The following is a 13574-nucleotide window of genomic DNA, read 5'->3' on the forward strand; positions in this document are numbered from 1 at the left end:
AATGTTCGAAATGTTGAGAAACACTGCATTGGCTAACTTCCGTACAACTCGCAGAAGCGTTTTGTTCTCCTTGAGTAGGATATAGTGACAACTTCACCTACTTCGTTGTAATAGTTATCTGACAATTGTCACACGAAAACCACTAAGACCATTGATGGTTGCGTAAGTAGAAGCGGGATGGTCTTGTGTTTGTTTGGTTGTGGGTTCGAATCCTGCACTCCTCTCCGGTTCCCAGCAGTGACTGTGTTATTCGCTCTAAAAGTTCAAATGCATAGGGCAAAAGTGACGGGTAGAGTTAGTCTCAGACTTCTATCTTACAATCGCACTTTGAACAATTGACCCCTAATAATAATAGTTATCATTATAATGATTTTTATTATAAATATTGTTACCATTCTTAACATTTTCATTATTATTTTAAGATTTTTTTTTTTTTTTTTTTTTTTTGGAGTGGGCAATTTATACGTTATTGATCCTGTTCGCAATTTGTGACGAACTTCACAAATTTTATTTTAGCTACTGCCAGACTATTTTAGTGAACAGATATTTCATTCAACAGAAAAGTTATCACTGTAACGAAAAAGAAATGAAAAAAGGTGTCTGGACCAAGAAAATAAAAATTCCTCTCTCACAAAAAAAAAAAAAAAGGAAAAAGTATTTGACATCGAGGGTTGAGTTTTTTTACAAACCGGTTTTGGATTTTTATTTTCTTTGAAAAGAAAATATTCATTGAGTCATAACATTGGAATTTTCAGTTGATATTCGAAATAAACATAAAATTTCTTTTGGAATTTAAACTCTAGTACCTGTCATGACAGATGAACGTCTTATTGCCACCAAAAATCTTGGTTACGCCAAAATGAAAAGAACATGAATTTATTGCAGAACTTTCGTTCATGAGTTTTCTTGTTTTGGACGAAAAATTCCAGAAATTTTCGTGATTTCATAAAGAAATGTGTTTTTTCGTAACTGAATGTTTTTGGAAAAATTCGATGATATTTGAAAATTGAAATGTGTTAACATAAAGAACATTTTGTGGTGATAGGGTGGTGATATTAGTTATGATGGTGATGATGGTGGTTATGTGATGGTATTGGTGTTAACATTAATATTGGTGTGATGCGTTTTGTTATGGTGGTGATAATATAGTGACATGAATAAAATGATCAATACGCCAGTAATGATGCTGGTTAGATAACTATCACCCCAACCATTGTCATCACTACCGTCATTATTAACATCACTACCACCACTATCACGACCATCGTTACCGTCAACACCATTATCAAAATCATCATCACCATCATCACCATCACCGTCGTCATCATCACGACCAAGGTCGCTGAGTTCATAAAGGAAGGAAATGCTGTGCGGGACAAGATGAAAGTGGAGGAGGAGGTGGTGGTGGAGGAAGAGGAGGGAAGTGTTTAGGTGGAGGAGGAAGGAAATGGTTAGATGGAGGAGGAGGAGGAGGAAGAGGAGGTAGAGGGGGAGGAGGATGTAGAGGGGGAGAAGAGTGGGTGGGGATGATAGATTAGGTCATGAAAGAGGAGGAGAAAAAGAAAATTGTAGGAGGAGGAGGAAGAAGAAGAGAGGAGGAGGAAAAGGAGGAGGAGGAGGACAAAGAGGCGGTCATGTTGATTGTGGGCAGAGGATAAATGATAAGGAGAAAGTGAGGGAATAAATGAGTAAATAAAGGAAAAATGGGTAATTAGATAAAGATAGAGGAAGGGAGGGAGGAAGGAAGGAATGAAGGAAGGAGGGAAGGAAGGGAGGAAGAAGGAATAATGAGGGAGGTGTGTTAGTGATAATGAAAATGGGAAGGAAGAGGATAGAAGAAAGAATGGAAAGGGGAGGAGATGGAGGAGGAAGAGACTGGGAGGACAGAAGTAGAGAAGGGAAGGAAAATTGATGGGATGGAAGAAGCAGGAGAGAAAGGAAGAGGAGGAGGAGGAGGAGGACGAGGAGGAAGACGACGAGGAGTAGGGGCAACGGTTGCATGGGTAGTGTGAAATTATTTGAGGGGTTTAATTGGTGTTAGGGATGGAGGATGGATGATGAGGGAGTGAGTTATGAAGATTGCGTTTGCTGTGTTGGAGAATATGTTGCTGCAAGTTGTTGTTGTTGTTGGTATTGTTGTTGTTGTTGTTATGGGCGGCGTTGGTGGTGGTGGTAGTATTTGGGGTAATAGGGGTGGTGATAGATGTTGGTTGTGGTGATAATGGTTGTGGTGGTGGTGATTTTGGTTGTGGTGTTTTTTTTTGTGATTCTGGTTGTTGTGATTCTGGTTGTTGTGATTCTGGTGGTTGTGATTCTGGTTGTGATTCTGGTGGTGATTCTGGTGGTGGTAATGATGATGGTGGTGGTGATGGTGGTGGTAATACTCGTGGTGATGGTAATGGTTGTGTTGGTGATAATGATTGTGGTAGTAGTGATACTGATTGTTGTGTTTCTGGTTGTTGTGACAATGACTGTGGTGATTCTGCTTGTGCTAGAGGTTATTCTGGTGATGATACTGGTTGTGGTAGTAGGCAATAGTGGTGATGATAGTGGTGATACTATCAACGGGATAATTTCTGACTACATTACATCTATTACGTTAAATTAATCTTAATTTTTTATCTACATAATTTTTTTTTATCTTCATTCGTCTGTTTTTCTTGAAGGGTTGTTGACTTGTTTGCTTTTGAAATACAAATTTCCAAATATCATTATCTCCATGGAATTATCTGTGTATTGAAAACGAATTACCTGAGATTATTAACAAATGTGTTGTAGCATGCAGACAAACCACTGGGAAAATCAAAGAGATGAGACCGAGCGCTTTCGTCTATTCAGACATTTTCAAGGTATAGATACATAAAAGAGACAAGTATATATACTCCGAAGGTTAAGGTGGATCTCTCCCAGTGCCATATTGGCTCAAGTGTCCGGACATTTGGTTTACAATTTTTGTTATGATGTGTTACAGCATATTATCTCACAAATTTCCTCTCTTTCTCTTTCCTTCAATGAATCGTTTTAGATCGAGTTTAGGAGAATCTCTTTACAGTATCTTCATATTTCCAATCTATTTCCTGTAATCTCCAAAATACCTTCAACACATCATCCCAAACATATCTCCGTTGAATTATCTCCACGAAATTCCCAGTTCTCTTTTTCTGTCCTCCATCGCTGCATCTCTGTTTCTGTGTGTGGCTCTAATTATCTCTTTCATAATATTTCTGCCTCATTGTCTCTGCCCCCGTTTCCAAGCCATTATCTCCAACGCACCATCCCCCTCTCCACAGCAATCTCTTCCTTTTCCCTCACATCTCCCTCATTGTTCTTGACCACCATCTTCAACGAATGAATCTCCTCTATTATCTCAAGCATACTCTCGTGCATGCTACCAATCTCTCTCTCTCTCTCTCTCTCTCTCTCTCTCTCTCTCTCTCTCTCTCTCTCTCTCTCTCTCTCTCTCTCTCTCTCTCTCTCTCTCTCTCTCTCTCTCTCTCTCTCTCTCTCTCTCTCTCTCTCTATATATATATATATATATATATATATATTTCTATCTCTCATCTCCATCTGTAGTCTCTTGTCTCCTCTCTCACTATCCTCAATTTTTTTTCAGAACTATTCACTCGTCAGTCACAACTATCCTTTTACTTCAAATTTAGGACAACTCCCCTATTAGTGCTTAAGATCTACCATTCTTTATTATCTTTTCCAATATAATTTTCTACTATCCTGTACCCTTCCCACTATCCTCTTCTACTATCCTCTATATTTATCACTGTTCTTTCCTGATAGTCACTATCCATCCTACTATCCTTTCCTCATATCCACTATCCTTTTCTACTCTCCTCTATCCTTCCCACTATCCTTTTCTTCTATTCTATACCAATACCATTGTCCTCTTCTACTATCATCTGTCCTCATTATCTTTATCTACTCTCCACTATCCTTTCGACGACCCCTTATTCTTTTCTACTATCCTCAGTGCTTACAACTATCCTTTACTCTCATCTATCCTTTCTATTATCCTTTTCTACTATCCTTAGTGCTTACAACTATTCTCTATTATCATCTATCCTTCCCATTATCCTTTTCTACTACTCTCTATCCTTTCCACTATTCTCTCTTTCCGCTGAACCCCTTCCTGCTACAATACATAAACTATCCTTAGTGCTATTTCTTCCTAATCTGTGTATAAACTATCTTGGTTTTTCCAAAGCTTAATGTAACCTAACATAGTCCCCCATTTCTTCCTAATCTGTGTATAAACTATCTTGGTTTTTTCTAAGCTTTATGTAACCTAACATGGTCTCCCATTTCTCCCTAATCTATGTATAAATTATCTTGTTTTTTTTCTAAGCTTTATGTAACCTAACATAATCCCCCATTTCTTCCTAATCTGTGTATAAACTATCTTGTTTTTTTCTAAGCTTTATGTAACCTAACATAGTCCCCCATTTCTTCCTAATCTGTGTATAAACTATCTTGGTTTTTCCTAAGCTTTATGTAATCTAACATGGTCCCCCATTTCTTCCTAATCTGTGTATAAACTAGCTATGTTTTTCCTAAGCTTTATGTAACCTAACATAGTCCCCCATTTCTTCCTAATCTGTGTATAAACTAGCTATGTTTTTCCTAAGCTTTATGTAACCTAACATAGTCCCCCATTTCTTCCTAATCTGTGTATAAACTATCTTGGTTTTTCCTAAGCTTTATGTAACCTAACAGGGTCCCCCATTTCTTCCTAATCTGTGTATAAACTATCTTGGTTTTTTCTAAGCTTTATGTAACCTAACATAATCCCCCATTTCCTCCTAATCTGTGTATAAACTAGTTTGGTTTTTCCTAAGCTTTATGTAACCTAACATAATCCCCCATTTCCTCCTAATCTGTGTATAAACTAGCTTTGTTTTTTCTAAGCTTTATGTAACCTAACATGGTCTCCCATTTCTCCCTAATCTAGTTTCTCCAACTACAGATTTCACTCTGAGCTCGTTTTCTCCAGTTTCTCCTCCGACACTATTTTCGTCGTCCTTGTTTTCAGAGAACATTTTCTCTGAAAACAACATACATATGTATATATGTTGTTTTCAGAGAAAATGTTCACTGTTCTTGACCACTGTTCCCACAACGTCAATAGGTTTTCTCTTGTCGAGTATGAGATATATTTTCATATGTAGAACTTAGCTTACTGTTAGGTTATTTAAAAAAAATCCATATTACCAAAAAAAAAAAAAAAAAAAAAAAAATCTGGGTGGCTCAAAAATTTTGCTCGCAAATGTACATTTCTCTATCACTATCAATTTTTTTTTTTTTTTTTTTTTTTTTTTTTTTGAAGGTAAAAAAATGTCCAACCTGTTGTTCTCTATGTACATTTTTATGACCTAATTTTCCCACCGTTTTTTTCCAACCTACTTTTTCGATTTTTTTCCCGTCCATATTTGGGGTTAATTTTTACGCTCCTGTCTTTTACGTGTTCGTGTATGGAAAAAAGAAGAAGAAAATATCGTCATCGCCATTCCTCCCAGTCCTCTCCCTCCTACTCCCCCTTTCCATCCCACTCCTCCTCTCCCTCCCACTCCTCTCCCTCCCACTCCTCTCCCTCCCACTCCTCCCTCCCACTCCTCTCCCTCCCACTCCTCTCCCTCCCACTCCTCTCCCTCCCACTCCTCTCCCTCCCACTCCTCTCCCTCCCACTCCTCTCCCTCCCACTCCTCTCCCTCCCACTCCTCTCCCTCCCACTCCTCTCCCTCCCACTCCTCTCCCTCCCCCTCCTCTCCCTCCCCCTCCTCTCCCTCCCCCTCCTCTCCCTCCCACTCCTCTCCCTCCCACTCCTCCTCTCCCTCCCACTCCTCTCCCTCCCACTCCTCTCCCTCCCACTCCTCTCCCTCCCACTCCTCTCCCTCCCACTCCTCTCCCTCCCACTCCTCCTCTCCCTCCCACTCCTCCCCTCTCTCCCACTCCTCCTCTCCGTCCCACTCCTACTCTCCCACTCGTCCTCTCCCTCATACTCCTCCTTTCCCTCCCACTCCTCCTTTCCCTCTCACTCCTCCTCTCCCTCCCACTCCTCCTCTCCCTCCCACTCCTCCTCTCCCTCCCACTCCTCTCCCTCCCACTCCTCCTCTCCCTCCCACTCCTCTCCCTCCCGCTCCTCTCCCTCCCGCTCCTCTCCCTCCCGCTCCTCTCCCTCCCACTCCTCTCCCTCCCGCTCCTCTCCCTCCCGCTCCTCTCCCTCCCGCTCCTCTCCCTCCCACTCCTCTCCCTCCCACTCCTCTCCCTCCCACTCCTCTCCCTCCCACTCCTCTCCCTCCCACTCCTCTCCCTCCCACTCCTCTCTCTCCCACTCCTCTCCCTCCCACTCTTCCATTCCCTCCTACTCCATCCTACTCCTTCCTACTTCATCCTACTCCATCCTACTTCTCTCCTCCTACCCCATTCTTCCACTCCCGTCCCCTCCCCCCCCCCGACCTCCCACGCATTCCAGTTACTTGTCACTCCTTGCCACTCCTTCAAAGTCCTCTCCCTCCCCTTTTATCCCATTCCCCCTCACTTTCACTCCCCCTCACTCCCACTGCCCGCACTCCCTCCTCCCTCCCATGTACTGCCCCTTTTTGACGAATAAAATTATCAGGTGATTATCGTTGAAAAATTGGTACACACACACGTACACACACACACGTACACACACGTATACACAGTGTATACACACACATACACACATACGTGCATACACACACATACACACACGTGCACACACACGTACACACACGTATACACACGTACACACAGTGTATATACACACGTGCACACACACACACACACACACACACACACACACACACACACACACGCACACGCACGCTCACGCACACGCACGCACGCACACGCACATGCACATGCACACACGCACACACACACGTACACACACACACGTACACACGTACACACACACACACGCACACACACACACACACACATACACACACACACATACACACACACACACACACACACACACACACACACACACACACACACACACACACACACACACACACACACACACACACACACACACACACACACCACACACACACATACTCGTGTGCATCTTCACTTCATAGGGAACGCGTAAGACTACTTAAGAGCTCTGAACCTTGTTTACTGAAGGTGAAGAGGGATAAAGGGAAAGTGGGGGGGGGAGGGGGAAGAGAGTAGGGGGGGGGTGACGTGTCCTCATGGGGGGGAGAGGGAGGGGAGGTCACGTGATGCCCTTGTCTTGAAAGACACCACCCGCCTCCAACTCAAAGATGCTTCCCCCTCCCCATTTTTGTTTTTTCTTTGATTTGCTCTCTTTTTCGATTTTCCTCCTCGTCGTCGTGTGGTGTGTATTCAGGGATGGAATGGGTGGAAATGATTTTATGCCTTTTCCTTTTTGGCTACCTCCCTTGTAAGGGGAAAAAAAGCCTTGGTATATGTATGTATGTCCTCTTCTTCCGGTTTCTTATTCTTCCCCTTCCCTCTTCTTCGCCTTCCTTATTCTTCCCCTTCCCTCTTCTTCGCCTTCCTTATTCTTCCCCTTCCCTCTTCTTCGCCTTCCTTATTCTTCCCCTTCCCTCTTCTTCGCCTTCCTTATTCTTCCCCTTCCCTCTTCTTCGCCTTCCTTATTCTTCCCCTTCCCTCTTCTTCGCCTTCCTTATTCTTCCCCTTCCCACTTCTTCGCCTTCCCTCTTCTTCGCCCTCCATCTTCTTCGCCTTTCATCTTCTTCACCTTCCCTATTCTTCGCCTTCCCTCTTCTTCTTCTCTCTTCTTCGCCTTCCCTCTTCTTCGCCTTCCCTCTTCTTCCCCTTCCCTCTTCTTTCCCTTCCCTCTCCTTCCCCTTCCCTCTCCTTCCCCTTCCCTCTTCTTCTTCTTTCCCTTCCTTATTCTTTCCCTTCCTTATTCTTTCCCTTCCCTCTTCTTCCCCTTCCCTCTTCTTCCCCTTCCCTCTTCTTCCCCTTCCCTCTTCTCCCCCTTCCCTATTCTTCCCCTTCTCTCTTCTTTCCCTTCCCTATTCTTCCCCTTCCCTCCTCCTTTACGCTTTCCCTCCCCAAGTCCTTAACTTCTCCTTCCTTCCTTCTTTTCCTCCCTTTCTTCTTTATTCCTTCCTTCCTTCTTCCTCACTTCCGCCACCCCTTCCTTACTTCCTCCACCCTTCCTCCTCCCTTCCCCCTCCCTTCCCCCTCCCTTCCTCCTCCCTTCCTCCTCCCTTCCTCCTCCCTTCCTCCTCCCTTCCTCCTCCCTTCATGCTTCTCCCCTGCTCCTCTCCTCCCCTCCTCCTCCCCTCCTCTTCCTAGTGTCCACCCGTCCTAAACATTTCAATTCGGTGACGTACCACTTAACGTCCGTTGTCTGGGGCAGGTTACTGAATTGAAGGTGGCAATGGCTACTCCGATGACGTCACGGGGGGAACTCTGCTGGAATTAGGAATCCGACTGACGGATGAACCTCGTACTCTGTCATCCAGCCGACGGGTGGCTGCCGGCGTCTGTCTGCATCCATCACGAGGTCACATCTCAAATCGTGGACGGAAGACCTTCATCCGTTTGCCATCCATCTCGATCAACGAGACAATTATTCTCGGATGTGACCTCACTACTACTTCATCCATTCTTCCTTCCTCTCCCTCCTCTCCCTTCATCCGTCCACTCCCTCCATTTTCATCCATCCATCTTCCTTACCTCCATCCTCCTCCGTCCTCTCCCTCCATTCTTCCTTCATCTCCCTCTATCCTCATCCATCCATCCTCCTTCATCCCTCTATCATCCTGTTTCCCTCCTCCCTTCTCCCTCCTTCTTCCTCCCTTCTCCCACCTCCCTTCTCTCTCCTCCCTCCTCCCTCCTCTCTTTTCCCTCCTCCCTCCTCCCTCCTCCCTCCTCACTACCCCCTACTTACTCCTCCCTTCTCTCTCCTCCCTCCTCTCTCCTCCCTACCCCCTACTTCCTACTCCCTCCTCCCTCCTCCCTACTCCCTACTCCCTCCTCTTTCCTCCATCCTCCTTTCTCCTTTCTCATTTCTCTTTCCCTCTCCCTCCTTTCTCCCTTCTCCCTCCTCCTTTCTCCCTCCTCCTTCCTCCCTCCTCCCTCCTCCCTCCTCCCTTCTCTCTTCTCCCTCCTCCCTCCTCCCTTCCTTTTCCCTCATCCCTTTTCCCTCTTCCCTTTTCCTTCCTTTCCCGTCCCCTTTTCTGTCCCCTTTCCCGTCCCTATTCCCGTACCCCTTTCCCGTACCCCTTTCCCGTACCCCTTTCCCGTACCCCTTTCCCGTACCCCTTTCCCGTACCCTTTCCCGTCCCCTTTCCCGTACCCCTTTCCCGTACCCCTTTCCCGTACCCCTTTCCCGTACCCCTTTCCCGTCCCCTTTCCCGTCCCCTTTCCCGTCCCCTTTCCCGTACCCCTTTCCCGTCTCCTTTCCCCGTACCCCTTTCCCGTCCCCTTTCCCGTCCCCTTTCCCGTCCCCTTTCCCGTCCCCTTTCCCGTCCCCTTTCCCGTCCCCGTCTCTCTCCCCCTCCCCGTCTCCCTCCCCGTCCCCTTTCCCGTCCCCTTTCCCGTCCCCTTTCCCGTCCCCTTTTCCGTCCCCTTTTCCGTCCCCTTCCTTATCCCCATCCCCTTCCCCGTCTCTCTCCCCCTCCCCGACCCCTTCCCCGTCTCTCTCACCCTCCACGTCCCCCTTCCCGTCCCCTGTCCCGTCCCTGTCCCCCGTCCCCCGTCCCCGTCCCCCGTCCCCCCTCCCCCTCCCCCTCCCCGTCCCCCCTCCCCCCTCCCCCTCCCCGTCCCCGTCCCCCTCCCCCTCCCCCTCCCCGTCCCCGTCCCCCTCCCTGTCCTTGTCCCTCTTCCCAGTCCCCGTTCCCATCACCTCCCTTCCCCCCACCCCCATCCCTCCCCGTCCCCGTTCTCCACCGTGTCCTTTGTTCTTGGTGTTGTTTTGTCCCGGGCCGGCTAATTTGATGGCCCTCGTGCTCTGGCCCCCCTCCTCCTCCTCCTCCTCCTCCTCCTCCTCCTCCTCCTCCTCCTCCCCCCCTCCTCCTCCTCCTCCTCCTCCTCCTCTTCTTCTTCCTTCTTCTTCTTCTTCTGTTTCTTCTTCTTCCTCCTCTTCTTCTTCTTCTTCTTCTTCTTCTTCTTCTTCTTCTTCTTCTTCTTCTTCTTCTTCTTCTTCTTCTTCTTCTTCTTCTTCTTCTTCTTCTTCTTCTTCTTCTTCTTCTTCGTCTTCTTCTTTTTCTTCTTCTTCCTCTTCTTCTTCTTCTTCCTCTTCTTCTTCTCCTCTTTTTCTTCTTCTTCAACTTCTTCTTCTTCTTCTTCAACTTCTTCTTTTTCTTCTTCAACTTCTTCTTCTTCTTCTTCTGCTTCTTCTTCTACTTCTTCTTCTTCTGTTTCTTCTTCTGCTTCTTCTTCTTCAATAAATGAAATCAAATATATAGATAAATGAAAATAAGTAAATAAATAGATAAATGATAAATGGATAAATAGATAAATGATAAATGGATAAATAGATAAATGGGTAAATAGATAAATAGAAAATGGATAAATGGATAAATAGATAAATGATAAATGGATAAATAGATAAATGATAAATGGATAAATAGATAAATGATAAATGGATAAATAGATAAATGATAAATGGATAAATAGATAAATGATAAATGGATAAATAGATAAATGATAAATGGATAAATAGATAAATGATAAATGAATAAATAGATAAATGATAAATGAATAAATAGATAAATGATAAATGAATAAATAGATAAATGATAAATGAATAAATAGATATATGATAAATGGATAAATATACATAAAATAGAATTGAAAATAGAATAATTAACATACATACATACATATACCAAGGCTTTTTCCCCCTTTCAAGGGAGGTAGCCAAAAAGGGAAAGGCATAAAAACACTCCCACCCATTTCATCCCTAAATACACTCCACACCCTTCCCACCCTCCCTCTCATCTGAGCAGAATAAATAAATAGAAACAAAGTAAAAGAAATAATAGATAAACAAGCAAATGGATAGATGAAAAAAATATATTAAAGGAAGGGGATTTTTCGGGAAGATAAACGTCTGATTATGACCCCCTGAAGGACAACCTTCCTGAAGGATAACGTGCGAAGGACGACTAATTACTGAAGTGCGACTCGAGAAGGACAGGGTCTCGGAGACGACCTCCTTGAAGGACGATCCCCTTGAAGGACGACCCCCCCTGAAGGATAACGTCCGAGAGACGATTAATTACTGAAGTGCGACTCGAGAAGGATAGCGTCTCAGAGACGACCTCCTTGAAGGACGACCCTCCACCCTTGAATAACGACTCCACTGTGAAGGACGACCCTCTGTAATGGACGACTCTCTCCTCTCTCCACTGAAGGACGAGCCCTCCTTTAAAGACGAACTCTCTAAAGGACGACCTCCTCGCTCTCTAGAGGACGACACCTTACCGCTGAAGGACGACTCTTTCCTGAAGGATGATTGTCCCTGAAGGACGAGCCCCCCTTTAAGGACTAATTCCCTGAAGGACAAGCCCCTCCCCACTTTGGAGGACGACCCTCTTGAAGGACGACCCCCTTGAAGGACGACCTCCCCCTTGAAGGACGACCTCCCCCTTGAAGGACGACCTCCCCCTTGAAGGACGACCTCCCCCTTGAAGGACGACCTCCCCCTTGAAGGACGACCTCCCCCTTGAAGGACGACCTCCCCCTTGAAGGACGACCTCCCCCTTGAAGGACGACATTTAAACAATGACTCATGATGGCTCGACTTCTAAAATACGACTCCCTAAAGCTCGACACACAAAGGGTGACCCTTGGAAGAAGACATCTAGACAGTGACCCTTCAAGGATGAGGCTAAGAGAACATCCTCAGAAGCTTAGGATTCTTTTTTATCTGAGCCTCAAGGGGAGACGGGTCCAGTAATCAACTAATTTGTTTGTTTTAAGAATAAGGTTTTGGGAATGCCCCCAAATTTGACCTCGAGATCTCTCTACAATCTCCCGGGGGCAGTTAGAATCAACATACATACATACATACATATACCAAGGCTTTTTTCCCCCTTACCAGGGGGGTAGCCAAAAAGGACAAGGCACCAAAAACATTCCCACCCATTTCATCCCCGAAAACACTCCACACCCCTCCACCCTCCCTCCCATCTTAGCACCTCCTAGATGACGGGTCATCTAATGATCATCATCATTAGAATCAACAACTAGTAAAACAATGCTAGATACTAAGGGAGAAAGGTCAAGTAATCAATTGACCATAATCTTCTGTTTTGAGAATAAGGTTTTGGGAATGCCCCAAAATTGATCTCGAGACCTCTTTATCACGAGATTCTTCCTCGTTCAAGGCAATTAGAATGGTCTGACGTTGTTAAAGGTGGTTTCGTTAAGGAAAGTGGGAAAGTCTTGTCACCCATTCATGCAACAAAAATGGTTTGGTTATTTATTTGGTTATTTGTTTGATTATGTACTTGGTTATTCATTTGGGTATTCACTCGGTTATTTATTTGGGCCTTCACTTTCTTGTTTATTTGGTTATTTGTATTTGTTTGGTTATTTGTTTGATCATTTGGGTGTTCACTCGGTTATTTATTTAGGTATTCACTTGTTTGTTTACTTGGTTATTTTTATTTGTTTGATTATTTGTTTGATTATATATTTGGGTATTCACTCGGTTATTTATTTGGGTATTCACTTGCTTGTTTACTTGGTTATTTCTAGTTGCTTGGTTATTTGTTTGATTATTTGGGTATTCACTCGGTTATTTATTTGGGTATTCACTTGGCTATTTATTTGATTATTCATTTTTTGGTTATTTGTTTGAATATTTATTTGATTATATGATTGGTTGGGTATTCACTTTGTTATTTATTTGGGTATTCACTTGGTTATTTGTTTTGTCATTTGTTTTGTGGTTTGGTTATTTGTTTGGTTTATTTATATATTTTGTTATGTTTGTCTATTTCTTTGGATTGATCGGAAATCTGTCTTTCTTGTGCCCGAAACAAGACTTGAAAAAAAAAAAAAATAATAAAATCGGTCAAGGGAGACGCATATTCTCATATTTTCTCCTTACCTGAATAAAATCACATGACGACATTCAGAAACTAATCTGTAAAGATCAGTGCCCAAAACACAACATCACCAATCCTGGAACATCAACGACTTCAGTGCAGGGACTCTCTTTAAATATTTTTGTTTCATCTAAAGACGTACGGTTTTATTCAGTTAAGGGAAGGTGTTCGAGATCTCTTATGAATTGGTTTATAATCGTACAAGACCCTCAACCCGCCTTGAAGTCAGAATTTGCCTCCTCCCCCGTTCAAGCCAGAACTCTCTGCCTCCTTCAAGCCATAATATGTCACCATATTGAGGACGCTCTTCTTACGTAAGGCATGAATAACATTTTTATACAAGCTTCCGAAGGTCCATAAGAGCCATGGTCCCTTGAGAAAATAATCTATTTTCGACCTAAATGGATTGTCTGGTCAGTGGACGCCAGTAAAATGGAATCTGGTGATGATAAAAGGTCGAGAGTTTTCGCG

General features: G+C 44.3%; 1 protein-coding gene across 2 annotated transcripts in view; it reads left to right on the forward strand.

Moving 5' to 3' along the window:
* The window catches only part of LOC143034626 (uncharacterized), a 794390-nt gene that overhangs the window by 38102 nt on the left and 742714 nt on the right, over positions 1-13574 (forward strand). The gene's annotated exons all lie outside the window — the stretch shown is intronic.

The sequence above is a fragment of the Oratosquilla oratoria genome, chromosome 17, assembly GCF_046742065.1.
Source record: "Oratosquilla oratoria isolate Oo_2021 chromosome 17, ASM4674206v1, whole genome shotgun sequence".
In the NCBI taxonomy this organism is placed as follows: domain Eukaryota; kingdom Metazoa; phylum Arthropoda; class Malacostraca; order Stomatopoda; family Squillidae; genus Oratosquilla; species Oratosquilla oratoria.